Here is a 17,228-nt window from a genome sequence, read left to right as displayed (position 1 = left end):
TGAATGGTCATTTTGTATGGCAGTCACGATATTTGGGCAATAATCCATGCTAAATTTCATGAACATTTCTTGTCACATAAGAACTTAATTTTGATTTTTCAGTTTGTATGGCAGGTTTTGTTATCCGACCTGCAAAATTGTTTCAACTATTGTAGCGTTACCTTAGAGAATAAACCACGACGAATTTCCAGAATATATCTCGTTAACTGAAAAAGTCTTGAATGCAAACATTTGATTCCTATCGTTCAGTTTGTATGAAAGCTATATGCTATCGTAATCCGATGTGAACAATAATTTCGGAGGTTACATTATTTCTATGAACAATAACTCATACCAAATTTTGTGAAGATATGTATATCGTCAAATGAGAGTTTCCCATGCAAGCATTTGATTTCGATCATTCAGTTTGTATGGAAGCTATATGTTATCGTAATCCGATCTGAATAATTTTTTCGAAGATTATATTATTACATTAAGCAGTAATCCATGTCAAATTTGCCCTTGATAGTAAGCCGATGTGAACAATTTCTTCGTATATTACATTATTATCTTAGAAAATAACCTGTGTCAACTTTTGTGAAGATACATTGTCAAATGTGAAAGTCTTCCATACAAGAACTTGATTCTGATAGTTCAGTTTGTATGGCAGCTCTATAGTGGTCCGATATCGGCAGTTCAGACAAATTGGAAAATTTCAAAACGATATCTTAAAACAACAAACAGACGGACATGGACGGACATAAATCGACTCAGCTCAACAAACTGATCGTTTAAATATATACTTTAAAGGGTATCCGACGCTTCCTTCTGTGTGTTGCAAACTAAATATACTCTGTTCAGCGTATAAATATGGAACGTTGTTAAAATGAGGTGGACATCGTGATCTTCAGGGTCAGCCGGAGTTGGGAGGAGGAGACAAATTAATAAGATCTGGAGAAATAATACAACCAGTGTAATCATATCTGTCTTAGATTCCGTCTTCATATAACTTGACTGCTAAAGTTGTTCCATGAGACTGATCCATTAAATTTGTTCAACAAGAACCGTTACCAATCTGTTCAATCTGTGGGATAGGATCAGCGATAAAAGTGCAAAGTGATCGTTCTCCCCAAACTAATTTTGGTATAAAATTGGTATTTCTTAAATTAACAATTGTACTCTTATTGCATATTATTACATTTATTATATTGTAGTTTTACAATCACTTTGAATTTGATATATTTCTTCCTTAAACACAAATATTTACACTCGCCTTTAAAAGTATATTTTGGTATTTGGTTTTATTGTTTTTGCATTGTGTAAAATGAATATATCGGAAAATTCTAACAATTCCTCTATTGGTAATAGTGGCATTTTGCTTTATTCAAATTATTTTCCAATATTATTTAACTCTTCTTTGATAAGTCTCACTTGATTTTGAAAACTGATGGCTATTTCGTTACTGAGGGAACTATCCTTTCAAACCAAATTCCTTAAATCGTTCGATATATTAGTGAGCGTATTGAGTCTGTCTTCCTGTTGTGTGTTCACTATTACTTGTTTGTTATTATTGGTGATTAGGAATCTAGGTTTTCGTCTGTCAAATGATGATATTATTGCATCTAAAGTAGGGAAAGTTTGTGTGGTCTCGTTGTGAAAGGTGTGATAAAGACTATTGTTGTGTAAGGCATTCTTACACTTCTGTACTGTGATATAGTAACAAGTCTATAAATTCTAAACTTTCAAATATAGACAATTTTTGTGACTAGAGACGATTTTGCAATTCAGTATGTGACAGTCACAAAAATATCTCCAATGAAAACAAGCAAGCTGTTACATTTTGTTATTTAGAGATGTATATAAACTTGAATGAAAATAAATATGTCGATAAAAACTATTAAATTTTCCATAACACAGTCCACGTATTCACCTGATATGGCACCGTGCAACCCCTTACTTTTCGGAAAAATGCATTTGCTCATGAAAGGAAAGCGTTATTTAGACGTAGAGGCAATTCAAAAGGTTTGCACTGGCATACTGGCGGCCATACCGGTCAACGAGCTAAAATACTCATTCGACATGCTTTTGGACCGTGCAAAAAGCTGTATTGAAGCAGAAGAAGACTATTTTGAATAAAATAAATTGATTTTGCCGAAAAAACCATTTCCTCAGTTTTTTTAAGTCCTATTTACTTTGGAACGCACCTTGAATATTCAAAATGGCAAGCAAGAGTTATTTTTAGTTTTCTGACCTGCTAACTATCAGGTGATACAGAGAGACTGTGTTGTGAATCGTAACTTGTCACAAATTGAGACTTTACTTCAAAATGTCTTAAATAGTAACTAGAGACTGTTTACTAAATTGCGCTATAAGTGTATCTTGTGCGCTTCCGATTTGGTCGAACCCATTCGATGGTCTACAACTTTGTGCAAACAGTAGGCTGGAAAGATTTAAGAATTCTTAATATTGCTTTTGTGAATGATTTTGATTGATTCAGATACGACGGTAGCAGAGAACATAAGGACTTAGAGAAGTTGCAAATTGAACTTTGTATGATGCTCGATTGGACGGCTAACAGAGCTCAAAAACTTGATGTAAAGAATTCACCATTTTCGCTGCTATTTAGCAGAAACGAGAATGTTCTCTGTCAGAAATATATGTAAAACTATTCATTTCACGCGAGAATGAATAAGGAGAAATGTTTTCAAGAAAAGATACAAAGTCACATCTTCTTCTTCTTTACTAGCGTAGACACCGCTTACGCGATTATAGCCGAGTTAACAACAGCGCGCCAGTCGTTTCTTCTTTTCGCTACGTGGCGCCAATTATATATTCCAAACGAAGCCAGGTTTTTCTCCACCTGGTCCTTCCAACGGACTGGAGGTCTTCCTCTTCCTCTGCTTCCCCCGGTGGGTACTGCGTCGAATACTTTCAGAGCTGAGTGTTTTCGTCCATCCGGACAACATGACCTGGCCAGCGTAGCCACTTTCTTTTAATTCGCTGAACTATGTCAATGTCGTCGTATATCTCGTACAGCTCATCGTTCCATCGAATGCGATATTCGCCGTGGCCAACGCGCAAAGGACCATAAATCTTTTGCAGAACTTTTCTCACGAAAACTCGCAACGTTAGCTCATCAGTTGTTGTCATCGTCCAAGCCTCTGCACCATATAGCAGGACGGGAATTATGAGTGACTTATAGAGTTTGGTTTTTGTTCGTCAAGAGAGGACTTTACTTCTCAATTGCCTACTCAGTCCGAAGTAGCACCTGTGGGCAAGAGTAATCCTACATTGGATTTCCAGGCTGACACTGTTGGTGGTGTTTATACTGGTTCCTAAATAGACAAAATTATGAACAACTTCAAAGTTAGGACTGTCAACAGTGACGTGAGAGCCAAGTCGCGAGTGCGATGACTGTTTGTTTGATGACAGGAGATATTTCGTTTTGCCCTCGTTCACTGCAAGACCCATTTGCTTTGCTTCCTTGTCCAGTCTGGAGAAAGCAGAACTAACGGCGCGGGTATTGAGGCCGATGATATCAATATCATAGGCATACGCCAGTAGCTGTACACTCTAATAAAAGATTATACCTGCTCGATTAAGTTCTGCAGCTCGAATTATTTTCTCCAGCAGCAGTTTGAAGAAGTCTCACTACTTCGCCGCCGTGTTTGAATAGATCGGCCGGCATTAAATCGGCCCCGCCGCTCTGTTGTTCTTCAGGCGGGTAATTGCTATTCGAACTTCTTTATGGTCGGGAAATGGAACGTCTGTTCCATCGTCATCGATTGGGGAATCGGGTTGGCCTTATCCTGGCGTTGCACTTTCACTGCCATTGAGCAGGCTGGAGAAGTGTTCCCTCCATAATTTTAGTATGCTCTGGGCATTGGTGACTAGATCACCATTGGGGGTTCTACAAGAGTATGCTCCGGTCTTGAAACCTTCAGTTAGCCGCCGCATCTTTTCGTACAATTTTCGAGCATCAGCCCTGTCGGCGAGCTTATCAAGCTCTTCATACTCACGTATTTCGGCCTCTTTTTTTTTGTCTGCAAATGCGTCTCGCTTCTCTCTTCAACTCTCGGTATCTATCCCATCCCGCACGTGTTGTGGTCGATCGTTACGTTACAAGGTAGGCAGCATGTTTTCTCTCCGCTTGTCTTCCCAAAGTTCCCTTATACCGAGTTGTTGACGAGTGTTTTCGATTCGAAGACAGCCAGGTGGCTTGATGAATCTTCTTATGCTGGAATCTAGTACTACAGATAACCATATTTCGAGCCCCGGCGAAGTCGATCAGCCTCAACCCATTTGGAGATGTTTCCTCGTGGAGGCTGAATTTACCAACTGTTGCGCCAAAGATACCTTCTTTGCCCACCCTGGCGTTAAAGTCGTCAAGGGGCGTGGGCGCAAATCAGCGATATGTTGAAGAACCTTGCTTTGATGCGAATTGTGGGGTGAATGATAGTACTCGGCGACGGAGTCTCTCTCCCACCTCGAATCCCACACCAAACTTGCGCTCCTTTATATGGCCACTGTAGTAAATGCCACAAGGACCTACTCGCATTTCTTGGACGGCGGTGACGTCAGCCTTCCCAATTAAGAGACCGGAAATTCCAGGTGCATGCCCTACTATCGGAGTCCTTATTTCGTTTGCCATGATGGTCATAAGAAGGGGGGTCTCTCATCCGAGGCTGGTTGTTATTTTTCATTAGGGGTGTTTTGTTTACGTGGCGGGTCCCAAACCCAGCGCACAACCCTGTGTAGAGGATGTTTCGCCTTCTCACTTTAGCTCGCCTTCAAACCGATGTTCTTAGGCTACCCGGTCAAAGACGGGAAGCTGTGAGCTGCTTGAGCCATATGTAAAAGAATCGTTTCTGGCCACTCTCAAGTGAATGGCAATCAGAGAACTTTCCTCACTTCCGTGAACTTCTACACATAACTCCATCCTCCACAAAGTCACATATGCTTGATTATTTTGTATCATACATATAAACGATTTTTGTTAGAAAAATGGTAAAAATTTTAATTTTTTTTACAAAATCGGGAAAAATTATATAAAAAATAATTTTAAACAAATTTTTTTTTCAAAAAAATTATATTTATTACAAATAAATAAATGTGCCAAATAAACTTGACTTATGTCATTCTTTTCATTTCTTCAAAAAAATTTTTTGATGACCTTCACATATACTTATTCCCATTATTTCCATATCTACCCAGCAAAACTTGCATGACCGAAACTCTAATACTTTTACACTAACACTCCCTCACAAATCTTTGAAATGAGTAAGAAGTCAATCTATTGTGTCTTTTTTTTGTTTCGTATTATAAGCTCTTCACTCAATAGATGTTAAGCAAAAATAAATCAAAAGAAGACAAACAAATTTATTTATCTGTCACCGCGATTGAAAACTATAAATGTGAAAGCGTGCTGTTCGTGTGACCGTGAATTTAACGTTTTCTTGTTCGTTGTGACAAATTGAATTCGAAGAAAAAAATGTTCGGTTACAAACGCGTGATGAAAAGAATAGTGCATATTATATTTGTGCTTGTGCATACTTAGTTATGCAAAATTATTTAAAATATCCCTTGGAATTCAGTTTCGTTTAATATTATATTTGTAAACATTTTGTGACTACTCGGAAAAAGGGTGAGTAGAATTTATAATAACTCAATATGAAGAAAAATACATTTAGGTGCATTTAAATTTGTGAAAAAGATGAAAATTTTGATTGTGATCCTCATGTGGAAAGCTCCCTTGATTTTTCTTCAAATTGCAGCGATAGCTTGTTGGTGATAAGAATAATAGTGAAATTTGAAAAGTGATAGAAAAAATGGAGTTTAGAATTAAAAGCTGAGGCTTTAAGAAATAGGGTATCCCATAATACAGTAACCGATTTTCTGCAAACGTTGCGAAAAATAGGTTACACACATTTACCTTTAACGACTAAAAGTCTCCTAGGTACCAGACGAAAAAAGTACATTTTCAAACGATTCTTGATCTTTTTTATATAGAGAAATTCAAAATCATTTTGAGAAAAATTTATTTCCTCAACTTGAAAATGAAAATAATATTGTGCTTGATGTGGGAATATATGGCCTCAAATTATTCAAGAACTCGAATAGAGTATTCTGGCCTATTCTTGCATCCACAGTTGATTTTCCAAACGAATTGCCACTTACAATTGCATGCTTTTCTGGAACAGAAAAACCTTGGAGCATCAATGATATTTTAAAAGAATTTTGTCAAGAAGTAAATTATTTAAAAATGGTCTTCAGGTAGGAGTGTTTAGAACGAGCTTTCAATCTATACGGACGTGACTTGATGCTCTCCGTAGAAACTTTCTAAAAAAAACAGCAACAAAATAAAGAAATATTGTAAAAATTGCATTAAGTGCTAGCTTAAGGCAATAATGCCGAAAGTGTTAATCAAAACATAAAAAAACACAAAACATTAGACCTTTTGCAAACATTAAAATAACAAATAAGTGCGAAATAAACAATAAAAGAAACAAAAAACAAGAGCGCTGCCCCACCAACAACAACATTCTCTGAATGCCTACTTCAGCTTTGTCGAGCCTGCAAATTCAGCTCCTACCAACAAACCGGGCAACGGTGAGAAGGATGAGCTTACAAAACTTAAAAGCAGCAGAGAACGGCAGTCAAAAACAGCCAGCAACAGACGTGACCACACGAACAACTAAGTAGGTACCAGCAAGCACGCAGGCAGCGAAGAATAACATAACGAATGCAGGGTACCACTAAAAAAAAGCCAGTCTGTACAAACTTGCATTGACGGCTACGTTAATATGAAAAAGAAATTAAGACCTTCAAAGTCAGCGGTCAATACCAAAAAATTTTCATATAGTGCCTTTGAAAAAAGGCAATATAGATGAAAAAAAATTCAGTCCTACACTGAAAAAACTTTAATGGAAATAGTAAAATGTTTTTCAAACAAAAACAAGAACTGTACAAATGCAACCCCAAATGGAGGTATCGAAACACTGATTTTAAAACTTACACAGTTTATAACAAAATTTATGTCTACCATGCAAAACATGATCCAAGATTTTATAAAATCGCAAAATCAAATGCTGCAAAATTTATTAAATAAAAAAAAGAGTGAGCTGTCAGTTGACAGCTGGCAGATGTGAAACATCGAAATTATTTTTTACAAGTAATAGGTATATAAAGTACAGATTATGACAAGAACTAAATATGGTACACAATGAAAGAATATAATATTATGAATTTTTTTCCAGAAAATGATGACAGATAGTTTATTCAATAAATATTTATTTTCTTTATATACAAAATTTTATCCAAATATTTGTTTAAAATCATGTCAACTCAATTATTTTCATCAGTGACTTCCGAAACTGTTACTTTCGAAGTTGCCTCTAACGGTATTACTGTGACAATTGGTCGATGATAACTGAAGTATATTACAAAAGTATTAGACGTCACATTATCAAGATATCTAATAAATACAGCATCTATTGTTGTTCCATATCTTGTAGCACATTCTCTCGGATTGTTGTTTATTTCCAACTGAAATTCTTCTTGAAGGAACGATATTAATGGCATTGATTCATTTTTTGCAAAATTAACATTGAAATCCCCAGCCAAAATCAATGGTAGTTTATCTTTATCTGTTTTAAAAATTATTGAAATGCGACTGTACGGAAATAACCGCTCTTGTAAAAATGAAATAATATCATTTATTTTTTTATTAGGTGAGATGTACACAACAATCATAATTAATTCACTTCCATCTTCTAATTTAACATGTGAAGCACACATACATATCGCCAATGGGTGCTTGAGAGACATGAATTTCTGTAGCATTTTGCACTGATAGATCCATGTTAAATGTAGTAATATGTGAAGTATTGTTGTTTTTATAATTGGCAACTCCAGCGGCTCTAACACACTTAGAGCGCGACAGATTGCAAACGACATCTGTCAAATATTAAAATACGCAAGTGCTTAGGGACATAGTCAAGAATGATAGAAACAAGATTACGCAATGCGCATGCTTTCTTTCAGTCAGCTGTTCTTGCTGACGTCACGGTTGATTTATTATTCGCCCGCGCTATTGAAAGTGAATTCGAATTGTGTTTTCAAGTGTTGTATTAATTGTTAAATTTCATATTTTTTAAAGTGCGTTGCGCATTTTTCCATTTCCCTAAAGATAAAACAGTGGTAAAACAATGGATTCATTTTTGTTGCCATCGACTTTTCAAAATTGTAAGTAATATTTAAAATATTAATTAAAATGTTCATATATGTATAATAAATTTTAATTTTGTAGATTAATGACTGGTTTGACCTGATGAATGTCAGGGTGCCCAGAGATGGAGTGAGGGAACGCTTGCACGCCTTAGGTTTGGCTTTGAACAAGCAAAATAATGTACTGGAACAGATGACGGAGATGGTTTCATCAATGAAAGTCATTGGTAAAAATGGGTTGCTTCCATTCCAAAAAGGTAATACTCAGGCTATATATTTAGATAAGTTGATTTTCTATAGTTTTTGATTTTACTTATGATTTACAGGTTACTCCAAAGCAATAATGCTTTGAAATTGCTGCTGGATGACTTAAGACAGCAGTACAAAATTGATTACGTTTTGACCTACCGATTAAACCAGAACGTTTTAGAAAATTTTTTTGGCGTAATCAGGTCAAAAGGCGGTCTTCACGATCACCCTGACATGCAGGAATTCAAATATAGGCTGCGTTCCTATATTCTTGGTCACAACGAAGGAGCGATCACAGAAGAAGGAAATGTTGAAGTCGACAACTCACCAGATTTGGAAGGGAATTACTTATCTCTAACCGGTAATTATCAAAATATTGAACGTTTCTAAATCTAAATAGTATTTGACGATGTAAATGGTACTGATTTGCATATACATATGTATGTACAAATTACGTCCAGAAACACTTAGATTTAAGTAATTTTGTAAATTGTAGCTCGAAAGTAAAATATAATTGTTTTTGTTTGCTTCTTTTTTGCTTCTTATTGCAAAGAAAAACAAACAACTGAAAATCAGCTGATTGTACGTTGGTCAACCGTGACGTAGATGCGCAGAACGAACAAAATTTGAACTCGTCATTGCGCAATCTTATTTCTATCATTCTTGGGACATAGTTATTGAGGCAGCTGCACTACTACATAACTGTGTCCATAAGAACGTGTGTATTTTAATATTTGACAGATGTCGCTTGCAGTCTGTCGCGCTCTATGTGTTCAGCACTTCAAGCATTGAGTGTACATATTTACATATGTACATACATAACTATGTCATAGATAACTTGATCAGATTCTCTTTTCTTGCTCTCTCGCTTGTCAGCTGGCAGGGCACCCTGATCTGTTTTTTAAGCTGGCAACAAAACACAATCAGGGTGAAAAAGGCGGAATGCCAGAATAATAGCGGTAAAATGAACTGCCAAAATCAGTTCGTTGCTAAAATTCGTTGGAAGTCGGTTGTGATTATTTATTATTATTAATTTAGTGCAGCTTTGCAGTAAAAAAAGTGGGTAAGTTCATTACGGAGTTAAAAAGAAGTAATGTGAATGTTTTTTTTTTGGAAATATGCCGCAATCGAAAAAATGTATAATGGGGTGCAGAGGACAGCAACGTTTTTTCAACTTCCCAAATCAGGAGAAGGATGAAGCCAGGTAAGAAATTGGATACTTATTTGTAAGTTTTGTAGTAATTAATATTTATTTGTTAATAAGTGGTTAAATATGTAGTTGTATAAATAAATAATAGTAGACACGATGTAATTATTATAGTAATTTCTTTTTTTTTAGATTTTAAGCTAATTTTACTTAATTCTAATTAGTTTTACTATATATTATAAAATATTATTTGAAAGAAAGCATGATGTAGATACTAGTCATCTTTTGGTTTTAGTCTTTAACTCAATTTAACTTAATTTCTATTAGTTTTAATATAAGTTGTATTAGGCTCTTAAATGTTGGTTGTTGTAAATCGCATTTGTTGGTTGAAACATGTAGCAATAAATAATCAAATATTTTAATTAAGGCTTTAAGGTTATGGGTTATTTATTTTGGTTATTAGATTTAAAATTTGGCTGAATCTTTTTGGTGTGGGGCAAAATAGGCCTAAATTTATGTACGCCTGTGAGCGCCATTTCTCCAGAGAAATGAGGATGGAAAAAAAGTTGATGTCCTTTGCAGTACCGAATATTAATTTACCAAATGTACCTGCACCCAGTCTTCAAGGTAACCAAATTTTGGCTCCCCAATTCCTCCAATATTAGAGAAATGGGAGCAGACGATTTTTACCCACAATTGGTGGAAGAAAACGCGCTTCAGTGTCACGATACGAGCCATCTAAATTTGCTCGCATCTGTGGCAGAAGAGGCTCAAATAGAAATGAGGGATAGTGTCTTTGATCATGCGGATCAAGACATTAGTTTAATGACATCATTTGAAGATGAAAGCTATATAGACAGGGGGAGTCAAACAAATTTGAGTCTGACAGCTGTAACTAATAAAGACCACAAACTGGTTGAGGAGAATAGGAAGTTGAAGCCTAGATTAGAAGAAAAAGATAGAAAGATTAGTTACTTGCAGTACCAGTTGTCTGACCTTTCGCTGAAATATGCAAATTTAAAAAAAAATTAAAAGACACGGAAGAGGGGTTCAATTCTACTATGCATTTATGTAGCCAGCTTCCCCCACAGATTAGAGCCATAGTAGAAAATAGTTTAAAAAATAATAATAGGCACCCTAAAGGTCGTAGATACGACAGCTATTTCAAAACCTTAGCTTTAGGTGTATACTTTCTGTCTCCTTTAGCTTATAGACACCTAAAGTCTCTCCTTAGATTTCCCGAAGAGAGAACACTTGATGAGTTCGTTTCAGAATGGCCCCGTGACCCAGGTTGTAATAACAGTATTCTCAAGTGTTTAGAGTTGAGAAGCCGGGGCTTTACAACTCAACAAAAATATGTGTCCACTTTATGTGATGAAATGGCTCTGAAGAGTCATATGCAATACTTGCCAAAGTATGATAAAATTGTAGGATTAGAAGATTATGGCGATGAAAATCGAACTTGTAGAATACGTACCAGTGCAATGACTCTTTTGGTTCAAGGTATCGGTGGCGAGCCTTGGACCCATCCTCTAGCCTATTTCATTGTCCATGGTTCCTGTAAAGGTGATGTTGCCAAAAAATATATTTTTCAGGCCATTACCCAATTGCAGAATATAGGTCTCATACCTTGCCATTTTGTTTGTGATCAGGGGTCGAATTTTCTCAATTTAGCTCGAGTGTTAGGAGTTTCTGAAGCGCGTCCCTATTTTCAGGTAAATGGCACTATAATTTTTCAATGATTGTCCCCATCTTATAAAGAGTATTAGGAATTGTTTAGAAAACTTTAAAAATAGAGTTAGTTTTAAATCGCGCCTAGTTAGCTGGTCCGATATTGTACATTTTTACAATAAAGATTCCCAAAATCCTATCCGGTGTGCACCCAAACTTACCGATGCGCACCTTTTTCCCAACAATTAGTGTTAAACTAGCTACCCAAGTTTTCAGCGACACTGTCGCTTCCGGAATGCTCGCAGTTTATAGCGCAGGGCGTTTGACTTCCCCATCTCCTACTTTTTAATACCGCGGAATATATTTTGTTTATAAATAAGTTATTTGACCTTTTAATAGTCGGAATTTTGATGCAATTTTACCGTGTAAACAAGTTTTTTGGGGCACCCCAGAGCAAACACAATTTCTTCGTGAGGCTGCCAACCTCTTGAAAACAATTAGGATAAAAGATGAAGCAAGGTCTGACATAACCAATAATTTTAATTATATAAATGGTTGGAAATCAAACATATCTAGTTTGGAACGTTTGTGGCGCTTTTTGTCACACGCAGGCTTCACTCACCTACAGACGAGACGGCTTTGTCAGGATAGTTTAGAGCATTATTTTGGACAGATTAGAAGAGGGGGTGGCAGAAGTGTAAGAATAACACCTTACATGTTCTGTAATTTGTTTAGGAAGTCATGGGGATTGCGATATGCAAACATAGTTATAAATGGAAACTGTGAACCGATAGCTCAGAACGAACACTTTTCTCCAGATTTATCAAACCAAATTCTCCAAAGTGTGGGCAATGATAATTTAGTCCAAGATTTATCTTGGCAAGAATTTCAGGGTTTACCTCGACCAGAACACGAATTTAATAGGCTAAGGTTAGACCATCAGGCAGAATTAGAGGATGTAGAAGTAGATTTTCTTAAAGCAAATGCATATGCATACTTTTGCGGTTATCTTTATTTAAAAGTTTTTAACACACACACTTGTACCCAACCATTACCTTATTTAGGAGAAGAAGAGGTTTCACCTGATTTTTATTTCATTCAGCAGAGGCAAATTGACAGGTGTAATTTAATTAAACCACCCCTGAGATTTTTAGACTATGTTAAGGAGTTAGAAGATATTTTTAATAGAGAATTTGAATCCACCTGTCACAGAATAGGAGTAGGCCAAATTTTATTCGATAGAATGAAGCATGTCAGACCCTTTATCTGCTGCAACAACTGTGACTCAAATGTAGTTTTAACTCTTTTTGTTAGGACGAGAATATTCTTCCTCGTAAAGTTTTTTAATAGAGATCTTACTAGGCCCAATTTTAGAACTAAAATTCTTTGTGTTTCTCATCTGTAGGATAGGCTGGCAAAACTGTATCATTTTATTTTTAATTTTCTCGGAATTTTTTTAAACCCTTGTTTCTTTTTTTTTGCCTCTTAATATTAATATATTCTTAATTCTGTATTAAATTTTGTATTGGAGACTGGGTGCAGATTGCTTTTTAAAAATTGTTGTACTTCTTTTTTTAAATTGAGTATTTTTAATTTATATTTAGATACAGAGAATTACTGTGCAATTCTTTTGAATTAAATAACCATTATTTACATTGTTACTTGTGATAATATGTGATGAAAATTAGTCTTTTGCTTATTTTTTAATTATGTTTCTTTTTGAAATATTTATATTTTTATTTATTGTTATGAATTATTGTTTTCATGTGAATTATGATATGGCTTTATTTATTTTTTTTGTATTCATTTTAAATTGTTACTCAATTATTTCTTTAATTTTGTTTTTTTGAATTGCTACTTTAAGTACAATTTTGGTTTATGTATGTATATATTTGTATTTATTTATATATTATTATTTATGTATATATTTGTATATATGGGTGATATAGGCCTACTGGGGAACCGAGCACCCAAAAATAATATCGGTAACGCGCTATTTGCATACCTCAGTGGTAGTGTGGAAACTGCAAAATATCCAAAAGTTCTTTATAAAATGCCCAAGCTAATATTTTTCAGCAGTGGCATCATTGGCAAATGTTATAAAAAATGCGGGCTTTGACAGCTCTCTCTCGAACCAAAGAGTCTCTCATCAAGTTATCTATGACCATGGATAAATTGATCCGAAACTCTTTGATTCGAGAGAGCGCTGTCAAAGTCCACATTTTTTATAGCATTTGCCAATGATGCCACTGCTGAAAAATATTAGATTGGGTATTTAATAAATTATACAAAACACTAAATTAAACACTTTGAAAATGCATGCATATATAAATGCTGAAATGCAAAATAATTAATTAATTTACATAAACATTTATTTTGCCAAAATATGTTCGCACAGTTCAATGAAATTTCATTTCTCACTAATTTCGTCTAGCTTTTTGTCTGGCAGTTCATTGTTTTGCTTGTCACCTGATTCGTAGCCCATGAACTTTCAGTATTGCCATACCAAACCGTGAGATCATGGGCTCTCTCAGAAAGCGAAGAGAGGACTTTCGGATCAATTTATCCATGTCTATGACTATGTTGCATGTTGACAAATTTACAAACATTATGCGTATGGTCTGTCATATTTATTTACATGCACACATAATTGTAATTATATGAGCACAAGTGCGACCGCTAGATCTTTTAAGATGATATCAAAACTTTTAATATAAATGTATAAATTTAAAACTAATTACCTTAAACTTACTTATATTTTAATGATTTTATGGATTCTTCATGAAATACATAAGTATCTATGTAGGTAAATTTTAATATACATATGTACATACATACATACTTATGTATATACCCCAGTTAGAACAGTGACGGTCACGTTACCTAGTGACATGCCGGTAACGCGTGCCGGTTTAATTGTCACTTTTTCCTATCATGTTCTTAAGGGCGAATCAAAAAAGCTCCCAAAACTTTTGTATACATGTGATCTTGTATCACCTTCTCGCTCACATATTTTCTGCTGTAATAAAACTATATCCTTCTTTCTCACACTTTCATTAAATTTGGGATAATTCAACAAAACTGCTCTCAGGAAAGCGTGACGATGCATTCTACAATAGCCTAGTGGGTAAACCACTCGCTTGTCATTCCTTCAACCTATAGTTCGAAACTCAAATATATAAAGATTTTTTTTTTTTATAAAACATATTTTTGTATTAATTTTAATAATAAAATAATTTTATTTAAATTTACATTAAATTCATTTCCTTCATCTTTTGAAATTTTTTTTTAATAATATAAAAATTATTTCTATAAATTCTTATATAGATACAAAACATAATATATAAATATACTTCTATGCATTTTAACAATATATTGGATTACCATTTCCTTCCACAGCCAAATTGTTTCCTTTTTGTTTTGAGAAGCTTGCCTCTGGGTTTTAGCAACCAGAAATGTTGAATTTCTTCCGTTTAAATGTCAATTGTTCTACGATAACAAATGCGTAAAAATGTATTGAAAACTAAAATGACGATTTTACATGTACCTTTTACGGGAGTCGAAGAAGTTGTCGGCCATTCCTCCAAATAGGTGTCATCAAAAAGAGCTGGTGAATCCATCTGATTAAGAAATAAAAATTTGGCAGCATCAAAATTCATTTTAAATAACTTAACATAATATAATAAAATACGACCGGGCTACAATAATTTACATCTTTTTCACAAATTTTCATAAATTTAGATGCACTAAGATTAAAAGCCTTTTTTCCCGGCTCATACATATGTATATGCACTAAATGTACATATATTTTTTCATATTGAATTAGTATTTGTTTTACTCACCCTTTTTCCAAATATTATCTTGAAGACACAAAATATTCACAAAAGTTAAAGAAACACAATTATGATATCCGTAGATTTAAATATTTATTTTAAATATAATAAATATGCACAAACACAAATCTGCACAATTCGCAACTATCGACGCGTTTGTAACCGAATTCTTTTTTTCTTCGAATTCAATTTGTCACAACGAACAAGCAAACGTCAAATTCACGCTATCATGCTGTACGCTTTCACATCCATCGTTTTAAATAAGCGGTGACAGCTAAAAAATTTGTTTGTCTTCTTTTGTTTTATTTTTGCTTAACATCTGTTGAGTGAAGAGCTTATAATATAAAACAAACAAAAAACACAATAGATTGACTTCTTACTCATTTCAAAGATTTGTGAGGAAGTGTTAGTTACAAGTAAAAATTGAATTAAATGTATTGGAGTTTCGGTCACGCAAGTTTTGCTGGGTACTAAGTACATGCTTTGATACCAAATATACATACATATACCGATCATATATGTACATACATATGTATAAATTATACATATGTATGTCGATTCGGTTGCGCATAGAAAATAAACGAATCTGTAGGCGTACATTTCTTTACATTGAAATTAGGATTATATCTCTCATTTAACACCGAAAATGCTCAATTCTGCATGCATTATTACCTAAATATTTAATTAATGTAGGTTTAATAAAAACTGGTGCGAAGAGTCCCTACGCTCGGAAGGAGTTAAACTTCTTAGTGATATTCCAAGAAATGCATATCATTTTGTATGAAAGAAAACTAGCGAAAGGGAAAGGATAAAAATATGGTAGAGTGGACCAACACTTTCTTAAATTCACATTTCTAACGGATTGATATCTATAATATTTACAATTGGATTATGATGATTATTTCTATAAAACCTTGGAATTTATTCATTAAAATCACCACTCAGAAGTCGTTTTATCCGTTGTAACCGAGCGACCATCGAAGAAAACTCATTTCTAATATGCCACAAGACAAAATTAGAAATGAATGGGTTTTCACCATGTCCCCCCTTTTGTTTCACTACAGTTGGGGGTGTATGGGCCCGGGGGGATCAAAACCATTTTGCGAGTTAGTTCACCCCTGGGGCTTTCAGGAAAGCCCTCAACCTCCCCTCTATCCCTACCAGGGGCGTGGCAATAGCGTTCACAAAAAATGTAACATTTTGAGAAAAATTACATTTTTCTTAACCTCTAGCGGCTAAAGTATTTGACCTAGATAAACATACAAATAAATTTGGACATGTAACGAACATGAAAACAGATAAATCAACCGTGCGAAGTGATAGAAACATACCAAAGTTCATATATTTTCATACAAAATATATGGGGTCTAGCCAAGCACCATTGGTGCACTAAGGTGTGATGTTATAATATCCTTTTTTCGTCCTTTTCGATACGATATCCTTGAATTTTTTTTCTGAATTCTATAGACAATAAAATTCTAGGAAGCTACCTGGAAGCGCAAGTCGTTTGCTACACTCTAAATATATTTAAATAACATTTAAAAACAAAATAGCCAGACCCGAGGGTTTCGATGAGGGTTAAGTTCTCTGCTTTACTCTCATTCTCTCTCTCTCTCTCTCTCTCTCTCTCTCTTTCTCTTGCGTTAATTGTTCAACGCTATTCCCTCTTCACTGAAGCGTTAAACGATTATCGCAACCTTTTCCGAAGTCGTAAAAGAAGTTTAACTTCAATGAGTTATAAATTTACATATTTATTTGCTGGGCATTATATGTTTGATGACGTATTAAAAGACCAAGCGGTCGCGCAAATTCACGTACATATGAATATATGTAATTATGTGTGCATGCAAGCAAATATAACAGACAATACGTATAATATTTGTAAATTTGTCTACACACAACTTTGTATGTAAATGTCTACACTTATTGCTCCATGCGAAATCTCCGTTGTCACATACAACCAATGGCGAAGCTTACGTTTTGTCGAAGTTACAACATTGTGTTGTTGGTAGAAAATCCGAGCTGTGCCGAAAACACAAACGAACGATCGCCAGTTGCCACTGCTTCCCTTGCCTCTGTAACAGCCTCTCCAACAAACCAGCGTAAATATGTACATATGTTTA

This window comes from Bactrocera tryoni, unplaced genomic scaffold (assembly GCF_016617805.1).
Source record: "Bactrocera tryoni isolate S06 unplaced genomic scaffold, CSIRO_BtryS06_freeze2 scaffold_7, whole genome shotgun sequence".
In the NCBI taxonomy this organism is placed as follows: Eukaryota; Metazoa; Arthropoda; class Insecta; order Diptera; family Tephritidae; genus Bactrocera; species Bactrocera tryoni.
The sequence above is the reverse complement of the archived record's forward strand: the minus strand, read 5'-3'. Positions refer to the sequence as shown.